At 46.9% G+C, this 17,588-nt stretch overlaps 1 protein-coding gene across 4 annotated transcripts in view; it reads right to left on the bottom strand.

Moving 5' to 3' along the window:
• GOPC (golgi associated PDZ and coiled-coil motif containing) overlaps positions 1–17,588 on the bottom strand; it is a 211,855-nt gene that overhangs the window by 137,310 nt on the left and 56,957 nt on the right. The gene's annotated exons all lie outside the window — the stretch shown is intronic.

The following is a 17,588-nucleotide window of genomic DNA, read 5'->3' as shown; positions in this document are numbered from 1 at the left end:
ATGGTTATTGAAGATGAAAGAGTTGACAGTATTTTACAAGAGTTCAAGTCTGTGATTAATGATGAATTAGGAGAGCTAAAAGGGTATTCTCATCTTATTAAATTAAAGAAAAACAGTGTTCCTGTACAACACAAGCTAAGGAGAATACCTTTGTCCATTAGGGATGAAGTCAAATCTCTGATTAACGACATGTTACAGAGTGGGGTGATCGAGCTGGTAGAAGCCTCTCTGTGGGTTTCTCCGGTTATCGTTTCGAGAAAACCTGATGAGAAACTGAGGTTCTGTGTCGATCTCAGGTCCTTAAACAAGTGTGTGATTGCTGACACTTTCCCCTTACCTAATATAGGGGAAATGGTGTCTACTCTTCAGGGAGCTAAGTTTTTTTTCTAAACTTGACCTGAAGAGTGCATACCATCAGGTTAGATTGCATGATGCTTCAAGACAATTCACTGCTTTTGGGACCTCTGAGGGAATTTTTCAATTCACACGGCTTCCTTTTGGATTAATTTCAGCAGCCAGTGTGTTTCAAAGGATGGTGAGTGAAATTTTCAGAGGCATACGCAATGTAGTTTTCTTCCAAGATGACATCTTGCTTTTTGGAGACACTGAAGCTAGTCATAACCGGGTACTCAAGGATGTTCTGTGCAGGATCTGTGACACTGGTCTTACTTTATGTAAGGAGAAGTGTTCTTTTCTTGTGCAGAATATAGAGTATTTAGGGCATGAGATCTCAGCTGATGGTGTAAAACCAAAGAGGGATCTCTTGGAAGCAATACGTCTTGCTCCTAGTCCTGTGGACAAAGATCAGTTGCGCTCCTTTATGGGGTTGATCGAATATTATTCAAAATTTGTGGAAAAATTCTCAGAAAAGACTATACCTTTAAGGGAGTTACTTAAGAAAGGTTGTACATTTGTGTGGTGCTGTGAACAAGAAAATTGCTTCAAAAATATAAAGGAAGCCATTTGTAATGCTGGAATTCTTGCACCCTTTGATACGAGTAAGACATCCATCCTTATGGTGGACGCTAGTGCCTCTGGTATTGGTGCTGTTTTGTTACAAAAACACAAGAATGGTGTTCGCCCCATTGCCTTTGCCTCACGCTCTCTCTTTCAGAAAAAAACTACTCTGTTATTGTGAAGGAGGCTTTGGCTGCGGCTTGGGGTACGCATTACTTTCGTAATTATTTGTGGGGTACAAAATTCAACTTAAAAACTGATCACAAGCCTCTTGTTCGCATTTTTTCGCCTGGAGGATTTACTTCTGGTTATCCCAGACTTGCTGCTAAGTTACAGGAGTATCAGTTTGAAATCTCTCATTTACAGGGGTGGAGAAATTTTCAAGCAGATTGTTTGTCAAGACTTTCTGTTCCTACTGCAACTGGTAATGTGGACTTTAGTCTTGATAACACTGATTCTAATGTTGCATGGATTGATTATGTTCTTCATCTTAGTGAGGGTTCATTTTCAAAAGAAGAATGGGTTGATGCCATCACAAGTGATATTGTTCTAAAAAGTTATTCAACTAATGAAAGTTGGATCCAGAAGAGAGAGTTGTGTTAGTGTTAATGCCAGGCCATTTTTAAAAATTGATGAATTTTCTTTGTGTAGTGATTTTGTCTTGATGCGTGGGGAAAGATTTGTTCCACCTTCTTCTCCAAGACCTAGATTGATTGGTTTAGCACACGAAGGTCACCTTGGTCATACTTTAATTCAACAGCGTCTAAAGGCAAATTTCTGGTGGCCAGGGTTAGACTCCCAGGTTTCTTCTTGGGTCGAGTCTTGTTCTTTCTGTAAAGAAAGTGAAAAAAGGTTGAAGGTTGCTGAGGGTTCAAAACTTGGGAAATTATCTAATCCCAATTTACCTTGGCACACTTTATGTATTGACTTTATTGGCCCAATGGGAGAGTTGCCATTGTCGCAGCGTTTTGCCATAGTTTCAATTGATCTTTTTAGCAAATGGCTTTCTGTAGAATTCTTAAAAGACATTACCACTGAGACTACCATTCAGCATTTGAGGTCCTTATTTCAACAGGAAGGGTTTCCTAGTGTTATTATTACAGATAATGGCCCACAGTTTGTGTCTCACACTATGTGTTCTTTTCTGAGAACTTCTGGTATCACACATCACAGGACTTCTTTCTATAATCCGCAGGGTAATGATTTGTGTGAGCGCTTAAACAGACTTGTTAAAAGGTACCATTCAAATGGCTCGCACTCTAAGAACGAATGTTAATGACTTAGTTCAAGATATGGTGTATGCTTATCGTACCAATGGTCATGGTTTAAATTATAGATCACCTTTTGAAATTATGCGTGGAAGAGTTCAAAGTACCAAGTTAACACCATCATGGCTAAAAAAGTTAATTTCTGATGATGATTATCAGTTTGATGTTACTGATTCACAGATTTCTTCTTTGAAAATTGGAAAAGGTGATCTAGTTGAGGTGAAGCCAGGGAGAGTCACAAGTGGATTATCTAAGTTTTGAGGGCCTTTTGTGGTAAAGAATGTTTTTCCCCAATATGTTACTCTTTCTAATGGTGAAAGATGGAATCTGAGGAGGGTGGCTCTGTATCAGAAAAAGAAGGATGGTAACTTTAAAAAAAATGTGAATAATGGTGGGAATAGTGGTTATATGTTCTCTTCACTTGAAGATTCTTCTAGTCCTTCTGATTCTCATTCTTTCCCTTTTCCCAGGCAGATTGATGGTGGTGGTGATGCTACGGAATCGCTACATAGCAGTAGTACTTCTAACCTTTCTATTCCTAGCATTGTCTCCAACCCTGAAAGTGTCAGAAGTTCAAGGTACCGTAGGCCACCTTTGTACCTGAGTGATTTTTATTGTGATTAATTTATTTATTTTCTTCTCCTGTATTAATCTGTTATTTGTTTTTGTATTAAGAAGGGAGATGTGTTGTATATTGCTTTCATGTTCTCTATAGTTTCTGTTCTCTATGCTCTCGCTTTACATTCTAGATTGTAGATGGCTCTGACTCGTGAAATTCCATGCGAGTCAGCTCTGTGCCTGGCCAGCAAGCGTTTGGGTGACTGCTGTTCCTTGCTCCAATAAACTGCGAGTATTACACATCCTGAAGTGGTTACTTACTTAATATACAACAGTGAGCAACGGACTGGCGTGGCTGACGCAAACCACCACCTCCAGCAATAGTTGTGGTCCAGCACACTTGAAATCTAGGCCTGCCTTCACCCAAATATATTGATGATCAAATGTAATCAGGTCCGCCAACAGAGTGACAATTTCCTAGAACTGTGCAGTTTTTTTTCTTAAGGGTTGAAGGACAGAAAGGCTTCAGAAGGGAAGGACAGAAATAGAGGCCCACACATACTACCCTGTGTCCATGTCCATTTATTAGTTCTGGCTTGACCATGCAGATGTCTCATTACCAAATATTTGAAATATACATAGTGGCCTTTGGCTCCATCCAGAGAAGTATACTCTATCACCTCAGGCTACTGTGCAATTGATACATCATTCCGACTTCCAGGCAGTGCTTTCATTCGAATGAATGAGCGACTAATTTACATTTGAAAAGAACATTCAATGTTTGTCACAATCAATGTTTGTCACATTCAATGTTTTTATGTCATGGATGAGTTCTATACAGAAATATTTTATTTAGCTACTTTTCCCCCTAACTGGCAAAGCCAATAGGTCCGGCGTTAACATGTAAAACAACACTTAAGAAAATTGAAGCCAGGTGTATTGGCTTTGCCAGTGCTTGTTTTCTTTGCCAGGATTCAGCACTTGCATGCCATCGCGCGCCTGGAGCACTTGAGACAGGTCTCATGGGAGAGTAAAATACGCGCCATGCTGACCTAGCGAAGCACCTAGACACCAGTAGCACAATACTGTTGAGTTCAACAATCCTCACTCAGGCAGCGCAACGCCCTCAAGGATCAAGGCACGCGCGAGAAGCTGGAACTCTCCTTTCTGTTTCACTGACAGGCTAGCCTTACAAGAGGCAGAAGCACAACAATAAAACACCTTGAGACACAAGAGCCCAGCAGACGTAGTGCCTTTATTTAACTTTCTGTACAACTTGGCAGGGGCAGACTGGTCTGCCTAAAATGAATAACTGGAAGAACCCGAGCTGAAAACACTTCTCACAGGATCCTGAGGTTTATCTGCCGCTCAGTCAGAAGGCTTCTATTTCCCACACAATTACAAGCACCGCATCAACATCATTAAATATTGACCACCATAAATACCAAAACAGCATTGATGTTTCTCAGCCCATCCCCGTCAGTGCGTTCATTGTGCATCAATTAATCTTGATCGGCTGCTGTTTCGGGCTAACATGGCTGAAGTCTTCTAGTAAGAGCAGGAAGAGGACGCTGTAGAAAGGCTAGCTCAGCACTAGAGCATGGGAAGGTTAATGACAGTCAAATGAAGCTTCAATTCATTCACTTCACTCAATAATGAAAGATTTTAACGCCAACTTTGAGACCCGAGGACAGATGCTATAAACGCTATAACAATGGAGACAAAATATTGCTTAAACTTGTCGAAATGTATGATGAGGCAATTTTTTGATAAACAAAAATCATACTGATTCATCAGCAAAAGCAGCTTCCAAAATTATTTACCAAGAAATATTTGGCAATAAGTTTATAATTTTATGATTCTAACAAGTTTTATTTAATAATAAAAAATAATAATAAGGATATCAATGTCCTGATCAATCTGATTGCCTGCTGAAATTATGATCTTTTTCTACGAGTTCACCTGTACAGAACAAGTTACTTACCTTTGGTAACGATGTATCTGTAAGAGACATAGATTAGTTATAGATTCCTTACCTTGTGAATTACCCTCAAGCATCAGACTGGATCTGGACAGTTTTTCGTCAGCAGTACCCCTGCGCGTCGAAAGGTGGCGTTGGTCAGCTCCGTGTTAGTCGTTGGCGTCGTGGTCGCCGTGATGATGTTGCAGTAGTTAATTAGAGGCCACCCTCGCACGCGGACGTTGGTTCTGTACACAACTTTCCACGCCAGAAGCACAGAGCCATGCAAGACACTGACCACTGGTGCACAAAACTAGGGCCCTGAAAGAAGTCCTTAATCCTAGAAGTAAGTTCGCAGAATATGGAGGATGGGTGGGGCGGTAAGGAATCTATAACTAACCTATGTTTCCTACAGATATATTGTTACCGAAGGCAAGTAACTTGTTCATCTGAAAGAAACAGTTAGCTATAGAATCCTTACCTTAGAACAGATACCCCAACAATACCAACCCCAGAGGTGGGTCTGCAAACTAAGTTCACACCAGGAAGTCCTGGAGAACAGAACGGCCAAAGAAGCTGTCTCTCCGGACTTGGCTGTCCAGGCAGTAGTGTCTTGTGAACGTGTGCAGCGATGCCCACGTAGCTGCCTGACAGATGTCATTAAAGGGAATAACAAGCTTTGAAGCACAAAACGACCTATCTAGACATGGTTTGTGCACGGCCTGACCTTTTTTGGCGCCCACGTAGCCAACAAAGAGCTGGTTATCCACTCGGAATTGTTATGTGCAATCCAAGTAAAAGGAAAGCGCATGCTTTGGATCCAGACGGTGGAGCCTCTCTTCTTTGGAAGGATGCGGACAGAATGTGGGCAAAGAGATGGCCTGACCAATATGGAAAGAGTAACTACTTTGGGAAGGAAGGAAAGACTAGTTCTAAAGCCAACCTTGTCCAGATGAACGGTCAGAAAACGAGGCTTAGAAGAAAGTGCTTGGAGCTCACTCACCCTGTTCTCAGAGGTGATGGCCACCAAAAAGGCAGTTTTTAAGGTTAGAAGTCTGAGAGGACAGTTATGTAGCGTCTCAAAGGGAGCGCACATAAGATATGTAAGAACCAAGTTCAAGTCCCACTGGGGCATTACGAAGGGAACAGGAGGAAAAAGATAAGTAATGCTCTTAAGGAAGCGATTTACAACAGGGGACTTGAAAAAGAGAAGGCTGATCAGGAAGCCTAAGAAAGGCTGAAATGGCCGAGAGGTTGGGCCAAAGAAGAGAGGAACGAGAGAACCTCAGAAAGAGAGGCGGAAAGGGGATCCACAGTCTTTGCTGTGCACATGCCACACTTTTGTTCCATCTACAGGCGTATACCTTCTTAGTGGAGGGACGCCTGTCTTCCAAGATAACATCACAGACTTCAGGAGGAAGGTCAAAAGCTGTTAACTGTCGCTGCTCAATCTCCACGCAAGCAGGTGGAGGCTGGACAGGTTTGGGTGGAGGACCAGCCCCTGCTGCTGCGACAGAAGATCCTACCGAAGAAGCAGTCGGATCGGAGAATCGATGGCCATGTGTAATAGCTCAGGATACCAGACCCTTCATGCCCAATCTGGAGCCACAAGTAGGACTTGGGCCCGGTCGCGCCTGATCTTCTTCAGCACTTTGGGCAATAGTGGTATAGGCGGAAAAAAGTATAAAAGGCCGCAACTCCACTCACGGCGAAAAGCGTGAACGAGCGAGTGCCTTGAAAATTCCAACACGCAGAATAGCTGACATTGCGAGCTCTCCTCTGTGGAGAATAGATCTAACAAAGGCTCTCCCCACCGTTGAAAGAGACTTGCACCACCGAGTGACTCCATTTGTGATCCATCATGCAGCTGAGTTCGACCGCCCTGGTGTTCAGTGAACCTGCCAGGTGTTGAACCACTTGGGATATGCCCTGATGTTCCGGAGACGGAGATCCTCCTGACATAGGGTCCACGACCCCACCCGCCCGGTTTGTTGCAGTACCACATGGCGGAGGTGTTGTCTGAGAACACCTGCACTACTCTTACCCGGACAGAGGGAAGGAAAGCTTTGAGTGTAAGACAAATCGCCTGAAGCTCCAGAAGGTTCATATGGAGCCCGGACTCTGCCGGATATCAGAAGCCTCTGATCTCCACCTCCCCCATGAGGCCGCTCCATCTCAGAAGTGATGCATCCGTCACCACTGTGAACTCTGGTTGGGGAAGGGAGAGGGATCTGCTGTCGACTCAATCCTAGTTCGTTAGCCACCACCGCAATTGCTTTGCAGTGCCCTCTGAGATCTGGAAGCAATCGGACAGGTTCCCCTGATGGTGTGCCCACTGGAGCTTCAGGTCCTACTGCAGAGCCCGCATATGCCTTCTGGCATGGTCCACTAGCTGGATGCAGAAGGCCATCAGGCCCAGTAGCCAGAGGGTCATCCTGACCGAAATCTGGGATTGAGGCTGAAAGATCGGAATTATAGCACGAATATCCAGACTCGTTGTTCGGGAGGATAGACCCGAAACTGCGTTGTGTCCAGAACCGCTCCGATGAATAGGAGCTTCTGAGAGGGAGTCAGGTGCGACTTCAGCATGTTGGAGAACCCCACCGAATGCAGGAGGTCGGCCGTAGTCTGGAGGTGGGAGACGACAGCCTGGGGCGAGCTCTCCTTCAACAGCCAGTTGTCGAGATAGGGGAAGACTGTAACCCCTGATCTGCGCAGATGAGCTGCGACCACCTCAATCACTTTCGTGAACACCCGAGAGGCGCTGGTAAGGCCAAAGGAGAGCATGGTATACTGAAAATGCTCATTACCTACCGTGACCCGCAAATAGCGTAGGTGGGCCGGCAGGATGGGGATGTGAAAATAGGCGTCCTGCAAGTGCAACGCTACCATCCAGTCTCCAGGGCAGACAGGACTTGAGCTAGTGTCAACATTTTGAACTTCTCCTTCCGGAGGAAGCAGTTGACGTTCCTGAGATCCAAAATAGGAAGCAGGCCTTTGTCCTACTTGGGCAACAGAAAGTAGCAACCACAACCTACTTCTGGGGCAGGAATTCGCTCAATGGGTCCCTTGGCCAAGAGAGCCACAACTTTCTGTTGGAAAAGTGCCAGATAATCCTCTGACATGCGATGGTACTGAGGTAGCATTGTTGGGGGGGGGGGTTAGTCTCGAAGGGGAGGGAGTAGCCCCTTCAGACTATTTGCATAACCCACCTGTCCGTCGTGATGGTGCGCCAGTGGAGGGGGACAGGGGGATTGATGGCGAATCCTGCCGCCCACTGGCGAATGGTGGCCCTGAACAGTCAGACTAGGAGGGTTTAGAGGCTGCTGCAGAGGGGGCGGTGGTGGACGGGCCTGGGTGCTGGCCCCCTGAACCATGACAGTGGTTCCCACATCCCCAGCCGCGCAGGAGAGGAACAGCTTGTGCCGGCCTGTGGCCCTGGGTTGGAAGTGGTGGGGCACCCCTTCCGTAGCCACGAAAGGGGCGAAAAGCAGACTGCGCAGGGCGAGTGGTGGAGAGGCCCAAGGACTTGGCCGTAGCCGTAGCCAGTGAGTCCTTGAAGCACTTTAGTGCGCGGTCTGCCTTGTCACCGACCAGGCGACGGCCATCCAAGGGCATGTCCATACGGGTAGCTTGGACATCCCCAGAAAAGCTAAATCGATCTCAGCCAGGCGTAGCGTCGAAGGGCTACCGATGTTGAAATAGTCCTACCTAGCGAGTCAGCGGTGTCCAGTCCACAGATTATTGTAAACTTCGCTGTGTCACTCCCCTCTGCAACTGCACGGGAGAGTACTGCCCGGGCCTCCTCCGGGCACTGGGGCAGCACATGCGTCACCGTATCCCACACTGAGTGGGTATAATGGCCCAAAAGACATGCAGTGTTTATCGACCACAGTCCCAAGCGGGAGGAAGAAAACAACTTCTTCCCAAGATGGTCCAGCTTTTTGGATTCCCTATCAGGTGGTGCAGTAGGGAATGCGCCTTTGGATGTGGAGGCGTGGACCATCAAGCTCTCAGGGGTTCGGGTGTTGGGAGAAGATGGTGGGGTGTGGGGAGAAGATAGTGGGGTCGGCCGGGCAGTGGTGTCGGGCAATCATCCTATCCACAGGAGCCCCTGTGTTGGGACTGGACCAGGTGCCCAAAAGGATGTCTGTTAGAGCTTCACTGAACGGCAGCAGGGGCTCCGAAGAGCTCGCTGCTGGCTGAAGCCCCTCTGTCTGGAGGTTAGTCCCGACTGCCACCGTAGGTAGCTCAAAGTGGAGAGCCTCGGCTGCCCTACCCAACACCACTGCGTAAGAAGCTCCCTCCTCCATAGCCACGGTAGGAGGAAGCAACATGCAAATGTCTTGGGAAATATCCAGACCACTAACTTCACCCAGTTCCTCTCTCAAGTTCAGGTCATTACTCTAACTGGTCTGCTAGAGGGTCTCCAGACCCATCCCAGTCCTTCTCACCCTCCTCTGGTTGCCAATCTGGCCTGATTGGAGCACCAGGATAGAACAAGGGCACAAAGGTACTCATCGGCGCTGGATCCGGCGTCGGTCGGCGCCGATCCGGCTTCGTGTCCAATCCAGGGTGGAGGCCGGGGTTGACGCCGGCTGGGGACACAACCGGCGTCGGCTGCGGACGTGGTGCTGGTGGAATCAGCGCCAGGGGAGGTGTAATCAGGTCGACAGGCACTGATCTGGATCCAGGCCTGGATCCAAGGGGACTGCGGTGCCGGGGCCAGAGCCGCCGGTGTCGAAGGCCCAGAGCCCTCAACTGAGTCTGTGGGGTCTGAAGGCGCGCCTTGCGGAGTCGGGCTGCCCAAAGATGGCATGCATCGCTTCGTAAAAGATGCAAAGCTGGGCAGAGGTCGCTCCGGGTCCCGGGAAGAGAGGGAAACTCTGAGTCAACCCTTCGGGCTCCGCAAGAGGAGCCGTGGGAGAGGCACCCGCAACCCTCGTCGCGTCGGCTGACCGACTAGGAGAAGAAGTCGAAGAGCGACGATGCTTCTTCGACTTCTTCTTGTGCTTCAACTTACCTGAGGAGTGCGAAGACTTTGAAATAGACTGGTGGTGGTGGCTCCGCGACCGGTCCCTCGACCCCCACACGACCGGGACCTCGAACGGCGCAGAGCCAACTGCCGGGCCTCGAGAAGCTTTCGAGACCGCTTCCACAAAGACTTCGGATTCATGACCCGGCAGTGGGAGTACGACTTGGGATCGTGGTTGCGCTCCAGGCAAAACAGGCACACGTGGTGCGGATAAGTCACCGACATCCGTCGGCTACAGAAACCGCAAGCCCTGAAACCGCACGTACACCAGGAGTCGAGGACTCAAAATCGATGTCGATAAAAGTCATCAAACAAGCATTTACAATGCAATGGTCTCGGCAATATTATAGGTAGAGCTATTGGAATTGCTCATTATTTTTGTATCTTTTTTGTATCCCTAAATAAATGGCATTGTCATTTGTATTGGCATTAGCTTTGTTTTTTGCATATGTGATACCTATTGCATTAGCAGAGAGCGAGTGAGGTGGTGAGATAGAGAGAGCGAGTGAGGTATTGAAATAGAGAGCGAGTGAGGTATTGAAATAGAGAGAGTGAGGTATTGAAATAGAGAGTGAGGTAGATAGAGAGTGAGGTAGTGAGATGGAGAGTGAGGTAGTAAAGAGTGAGGTAGTGAGGGAGAGGGATGTTGTGAGGTAGTGAGATATAAGCATAGAGTGATGTTGTGATGTAGTGAGATAGAGAAAGAGATAGTGAAAGAGAGTGAAAGTGAGTTAGTGAGATAGAAAGAGTGAGGTAGCGAGATAGAGAGTGATTGAGGTAGTGAGTTGGAGAAAGAGAGTGACGTGAGGTTGTGAGCTAGAGAGTGAGAGAGTGAGGTAGTGATGTTTTGAGAGAGAAGTTGTGAGATAGTGAGGTAGTGGAGTAGAGAGTTATGTAGTGAGAGATAGGTAGATAGAGAGTGAGGTAGTGAGAGACAGAGAAAGGGAGGTAGTGAAAGAGTGAGGTAGAGGGATGTTCTGAGGTAGTGAGATAGAAACAGTGAGTGAGTTTGTGAGGTAGTGAGATAGAGAGTGAGGTAGTGAGATAGAGAGTGAGGTAGTGAGAGAGAGTGAGGTAGATAGAGTGAGGTAGTGAGACAGAGAGAGTGAGGTAGTGAAAGAGTGAGTTAGTGATGGAGAGTAAATTTTGGTGGTTGTGGGATAGAAACAATGAGTGATGTTGTGACGTAGTGAGATAGAGAAGGATTGAGGTAGTGTAAGAGAGAGTGAAAGTGACTTAGTGAGATAGAAAGAGAGATGTTGTGACGTAGTGAGATAGAGAAGGATTGAGGTAGTGTAAGAGAGAGTGAAAGTGACTTAGTGAGATAGAAAGAGAGATGTTGTTACGTAGTGAGATAGAGAAGGATTGAGGTAGTGTAAGAGAGAGTCAAAGTGACTTAGTGAGATAGAAAGAGAGAGAGAGTTAGTGAGATAGAGAGTGACGTAGTGAGTTGGAGAGAGAGAGTGAGCTAGTGAGATAGAGAGTGAGTCAGCGAGAGAGTGTTGTAGTTATTTTTTGAGTGAGTGACTTGTGTTATAGTTAGGTAGTGAGAGTGATATTGAAATAGAGTGATGTTATGGAGAGAGTTAGTGAGAGAGAGAGTGAGATGGTTTTATAGATATAATTTGAGTAGTGATGTCGTTATTTTTGTTTTGTGGGAGAGTGAAGTAGATATAGAGTGAGGTAGTGAAAGAATGAGGTGGTGAGAGTTGTTGTGCTGTATTGAGATAGAAACAGAGCGATGTTGTGAAGTAGTGAGCTAGAGAGAGAGTGAGGTAGTGTATGAGAGAGTGAAAGTGAGTTAGTGTATTTGAGAGAGAGAGAGTGTCTTGTGCAGCTAATGTACTCTTTGCTGCGAAAACATTACAAAACCTTGTGCCAGCCGTAAGAGCCCAATGAATAACCCCCACAACCCTCGGCTACTCTCGCCCTCTTCTTACGCCACCTGCACTAGTACCGACTAAAGGGGTGCGTTCACAGCCCTCGCTCGCGCCCCCTGACGAGGTGTTCTTACACTACTCCACCCCTATAGAAGTACCGACTGGAGAGTTACACACACACATATGCTCCCATTAATGCCCTCCGAAGAGGTGGGATAGTGTCCACACAGAGACACACTGCTGCCGATGCGATGCCCACGGCTAAAAATGTGCTACACGTTTCAAAGCCAAACTGTAGCTTACTGAAGTGGCTGCTTCAGATAACATTCGCACTCAATGGCCACAACACGCCAAACCTTGCGCATATATAAAATGCGGGCCAAATGCTGTCAATGGCAATTCCCAGGAACTCGAACCCTGCGAGCTCCCAACGATCAATAAAAACGGGCGACACAACCGCACTCAGTTGTAAAATGCGCACTTCCCCAGCCAAAATTCACTCTGCCCCCACACTTAGCTGAAATCGATGTGAGCCTTCGACTGTGCTCGAATGCTCGTGACTCGCCGGTCGTAACCATGTTCCAGAGCCGATCCCCGCGTAGAAGCGCATCGCTGGTGGAAACCATCCCCTGCGCCTAGAATGGAACCTGCAGTCACCGGTAGAAATATGGGACAAAAGGATGCGTGGGCGTCCAATACGCTGCTGGAACGACTGCCGATTCGATTCTCTCTCGCAAATGGAAAAACCTGCAAAGAAGAAAAAACAAAAAGTATACTTAAGGGCCTCCAACGGAGGCCTCCTTACTTGGCGCCGGCTGGGCAACAATGGCGGCCACAAAGCTTACGGCATTTTTCGGATTTGGGGGTGTGTTTTGCTGTGCTGAGTGACGGACGACGTCACTGTCTAAAGAACAGCAAAACTTACGCCCCCAAATCCGAAAAAGACGGGGCTTCTTTGGAGGGACGGCTCTCTCCTCCAATGGCTGGCCTCCATTTTGGAAGCCAGCCAATGGTGGAGAGACAGAGCAGGGAGGCGTGTTCTGAAGCCCTACAAGAGAACATTAATTCTCCGGACCGGAAGCTGCTTCGCAGCTTAACGGTCCCTCGACCTAAAAAGGTTATTTTTTCTTTGAAAGCTGGTATTTCTCTGCAGGTAGATCTTTTAATAAGTATGCCTAATACATGATATTGGAAATTAGCTTCAGTTTTGTGGGTCTGCATGGTCAGGATCTCTCAGTTCTTTCTGACCCTCAAATCTTAGGAGGGAATTATTAACGAGCAGTTAAATAACTTTGAAAGGCTCCTTAAGAAGATCCAAATGGACCACAGGCAACAATTCCTAATTCAATTGAGACACTGCTGAAAGGATTACGCTGACTGCTCAGGTTGCAGGGCTGGGCAGCGCTGACTAGGCCTGGTGAAACTTTTAAAACTCTTCCTCTGGGTACCAGCGGGGGAAGCGTTATGAAAGGCTGAAGGCACAAATTAAACTCTGGCAGCTGCACAACACAAAATTAGATATGAAGTACATGGAAGATGCTAAACTAGCCATTAACCTTTACAATGGGACTTTAAATCCATGCAAATAATTATATCGACACGGAAATCTTACTGGTAGTAAAATTCATGAAACCAGGCCTCGCTTCTCTAAACTTAAATGCCGACTTCCAAACAAATGATGGGCATCACAGCTCTATTATGAGATGTCCTATTAGGGAAGGAGTGTATTTCCATATTTGGATAGCATCCTGGATAAATGTCGTTTGTATGGTGGAAGTTTATCTCAAAATATTCTTGAGTGTCAAATATGAACAGGGTTATCCATTTATAGGCAGTGAAAGGTCTTATGCATATGATCCAATGTAACATTATATAGCACCTCGTATCCTCTTTTGAGACGGTTCTGGCACAACACACGCTGGGGGCCATCTGTATTTCATGAAGGAGGTTGAGGACGCTGCTATTTGATCTCCTCACTGATCTTCTCTAGCTACGACTTGCTACACTGCAATACGATGACGGTGTCAAATGTATCCCATACATTGGCCCTAAACCTGGCTCTTGTGAAGTGTGAACAATGTATTTTTTGTAATCAATCACTGACATTGCCGCCTGTTAAGATACTGGCTGAGGAAATCATTCCAATGACAGATTACAAAAAAGACTTAAATAAATATTTACATATTTTAGATTATGGGCATGGATTATGTCATATGTTAGGTAAAAGATTCCATACCCTAAACTCAAACACACTTTTGTCTCTCAAGCTTATTATGAAGACGAATGTTATAAAACTTAAAGACTTTTTAGATTAATTCGATCGGAGGCACCTGTTCTTAGACACTGGCAAGAGAAAGGGGTCTTTTGAAGGTAGACAAATTTGTAGACTGAGTACCTTGAAGGGTGAATATGTTGAGTATGTTTTGTTCTTTGATATTTTCATCAGGTACAGACAATGTGTATATATTGCCACTGATGGAGAATACCAAAAGTCAATATGGTGAGGAGGGTTTGTTCTAGTTGAAGCTAGCAAACTTGTAGAAGCCAGTCAGACCCCTTCACGGGAGTTTTTTAGTCCTGCTGTGATCCCCTATGGACGAATATGTCACCACTACAGATTAATCTTAGCATTACTCCTCCTCATCTTCAGTATACTGCAGTCAATTATCGGATTGACCCTGCCAACTCTTTGACCCTGTGGAACACCCCGCTTTCCAATAGACAAGTCATTCACCTTAAGAACGAGTATTTGTTCATCACTGCCGAGTATAGCGTATCTCGGGTTAGACTAGCAGAGGTTCAATGTTGCTATAGTCTCTTTACCCATTGTAGAGGTTCAATGTATATCATCATCACTGTGAGTCTGACATTTATCACGCAAATCAAACTCGGGGCCATATAGGCAGACAGCATGTGCGGTGGCTTTAAGGGGCAGAGAGATTCGCTCAGTGGCGTGGCCAGGCTGGACATAACTTATTCATGTCAGCAGCTAATGTATTTCCTCTTTACCATCTCCATTTAGTTCTGTCTGTTTTAGGATCAGAGCTCTGTCAAATACACCACTTTTCACCAGGCTGCAGGCCCGTGGGTCTTAAGACATTCGGTGACATTTTACTGTACCACAGTACCAATCACACTTCAATCCTTTATCGGTGGGATCGGTAACGGTATGAGTGCACCAGAGGCCAAGCATCTTTCACGGACTGCACTCATGTAGGCCGCGGGCCTGTATGTGAAGATTGACTATGTCTGAAGAGTTCGGCAGACCTATGGGAAGGGCACCGACTGAAGGAGAGGACATATCCGCTTCAGCCTGAAACGCAAGCGATTTTTATTTCAGTCACTGTGCAAGAAAGAAGTAGAGGGGCTTCACATGCTTATAATTGCTTATAATGGAAGACGGCGTGCAATCCTCCTGTTGAGTGGAGTAGGTGGCATTACTACCCCTAAAAAGACCCTGGCCGGAGGACAGACTGAAGGACTTACACAGACTTTTCGTTTCACGTAGGTCTATTTCGAATGGTGTTATTTATCCGGTGTTGTGAGGCTATCAGCTGACTGGCTTTCTAGTCCGCTTACTGCAAGCTGCTCTCAATCACCAGAAGGTCACTATAACCAATCAAGATTTTTTTCTTTGCATTCTTTAACTTGTTCTACGTGCCCGGTTATAAATCCAGACCTACAAGTACCAGGATACAAAAGATCTGCTAATTTCTATGTGTGTGACTCAAATGTATGTGCTTGTTTACGATATCGGAGCCTGTAAGTGATCTGTGCAATAACTCCCGAGAGACAGATCCAGTATGTCTTCATATAATACAAGGTGTCCATCAAGTTCTTCACATGTCTATCAGAGAATATCCATATGGAGCCGTTCTGCCTGGGGACATTTTCAAATAAGCGTTTTGCCCGCTCCCCAAATGGGCCTGGTAAACAAGTGCCTGTCCCACAGCGAATTCAATGAGAATCCGGCAAAAATCCCGAACGGCCCCACAGATGCGCCTGTCACCTTCTCATCTGACCCTGGTAAACCAAAGAACCCCACACTCGACAATCTGTCAGACTCCCGGGCTGACTGTCACTACAATGGTCCTCTGTCAGACCCGAATAAAAACAAAAAAATAAAAACAGACAATTTCTCTGTTACTTCCTACACGTCCCTGACCCCAGACACCTGTCAGTTCAGCAGCCTTCCCCTCCCTCGCCCCCTCTGTGCGCTGCCTCGTCATGCCCTCGCGTCTCACCGAGAGAGTGGTCCTCCTTTTAAACATCCACTTCATGGTGCGGGTAGGACAGCGAGAGACCGCAGATGTTCTGGCTCTGACAGCAACGACAACAACAACACCACCGACGGGCCCAGCTTCCTCTGACGTCAGCTGAAGCGGAGGGGGCGGGCTTCCGCCGCGTCACTGCCAGCAGCAGCCAGCCGGGCGGTGCCTAGCCTGTCCGAATGCTACCCACTGTGACCCGAATAAAAACAAAAAATAAAAACAGACAATTTCTCTGTTACTTCCTACACGTCCCTGACCCCAGACACCTGTCAGTTCAGCAGCCTTCCCCTCCCTCGCCCCCTCTCGTGCGCTGCCTCGTCATGCCCTCGCGTCTCACCGAGAGAGTGGTCCTCCTTAAACATCCACTTCATGGTGCGGGTGGGACAGCGAGAGACCGCAGATGTTCTGGCTCTGACAGCAACGACAACAACAACACCGACGGGCCCAGCTTCCTCTGACGTCAGCTGAAGCGGAGGGGGCGGGCTTCCGCCGCGTCACTGCCAGCAGCAGCCAGCCGGGCGGTGCCTAGCCTGTCCGATTGCTACCCACTGTGCCAGTGGGTGCGGCTTAGAGTGGGGGTGGCCACGAAAACATAAAGCACAGGGATGGGAAAGCGAATGCAAGGACGGAGGAGGGAGTGGTCAGCGGGGGACGAGACAAAAAGTAGTAGACGCAGGCTAGACGGCTGGAAAAATGGCGGACTCGAGCTTCCGATATTTTTCGGATTTGGGGGCGTGGTTCTGCTGTCCTGAGTGACAGACTACGTCACGAGCTAAAGAACAGCAAAAATGACGCCCCCAAATCCGAAAAAGACGGAGCCTATTTGGAGAGACGGCTCTCTCCTCCAATGGCTGGCCTCAGTTTAGGAAGCCAGCCAATGGAGGGAGAGCCAAAAAGAGGGAGGGACCAATAGTCCCACTAAGTAACATTAATTCTCGGACTTCCTGTCTGCCTTCGGCAGACAGGATATTACCTCGACCTAAAAATGACTGGAGGTACCGCTCTCTCCAGATCTGCGCTGGCTGGTACGGAAAAAGTAAGAATCGATGTCAGCGCGCATGGGAGGCGTCTAAGTAGCTACCGTGTCGCCATACCGGCGACCACAACGCCAACAACGCCGACCGACGTCATCTTCCGAAGCGCAGGGGTACTGCTGACGAAAAACTTTACGGATCCAGTCTGACACCTGGGGGTAATGCTAAGGTAAGGAATATATAACTAACTGTTTTTCAGATTTACTGTTATTAACAGTACCATTTCTGGTGAATGAAATGGTAGCTCTACTATTTTACCATCAAGCATAGGGGCAGGAATACATAATAACCTTCCCTAGTTAACATCAATCATTTTAACCGATTTTAGGAATTGAGAGGGCACGCGAGCAGTTCTAGCACTATGGCTGATCTTCTAGCCACAGTGGACAAATCTGGTCACATCTCAATTTTGCCCTCACAAGATTATTTCATTTTTTTCTGTGTTTCTAAACTTACCAAGTTAGAACTGCTAGAGGCTATGTAGGAGTGTTTGGGGCTCACCTGTGGGTGAAGAAAATCTACATAGACCCTTTTTTATTATACAAAAGTTCAACTTGGCCTGCCTTGGATAAGCACGGAAGGCAATCTTCACTCTAAACCCGATACCCCATGGGAACGAAAAGGG

The sequence above is a fragment of the Lissotriton vulgaris genome, chromosome 6 (genome assembly GCF_964263255.1).
Source record: "Lissotriton vulgaris chromosome 6, aLisVul1.2, whole genome shotgun sequence".
Taxonomy (NCBI): Eukaryota; Metazoa; Chordata; class Amphibia; order Caudata; family Salamandridae; genus Lissotriton; species Lissotriton vulgaris.
The sequence above is the reverse complement of the archived record's forward strand: the minus strand, read 5'-3'. Positions and strand labels throughout refer to the sequence as shown.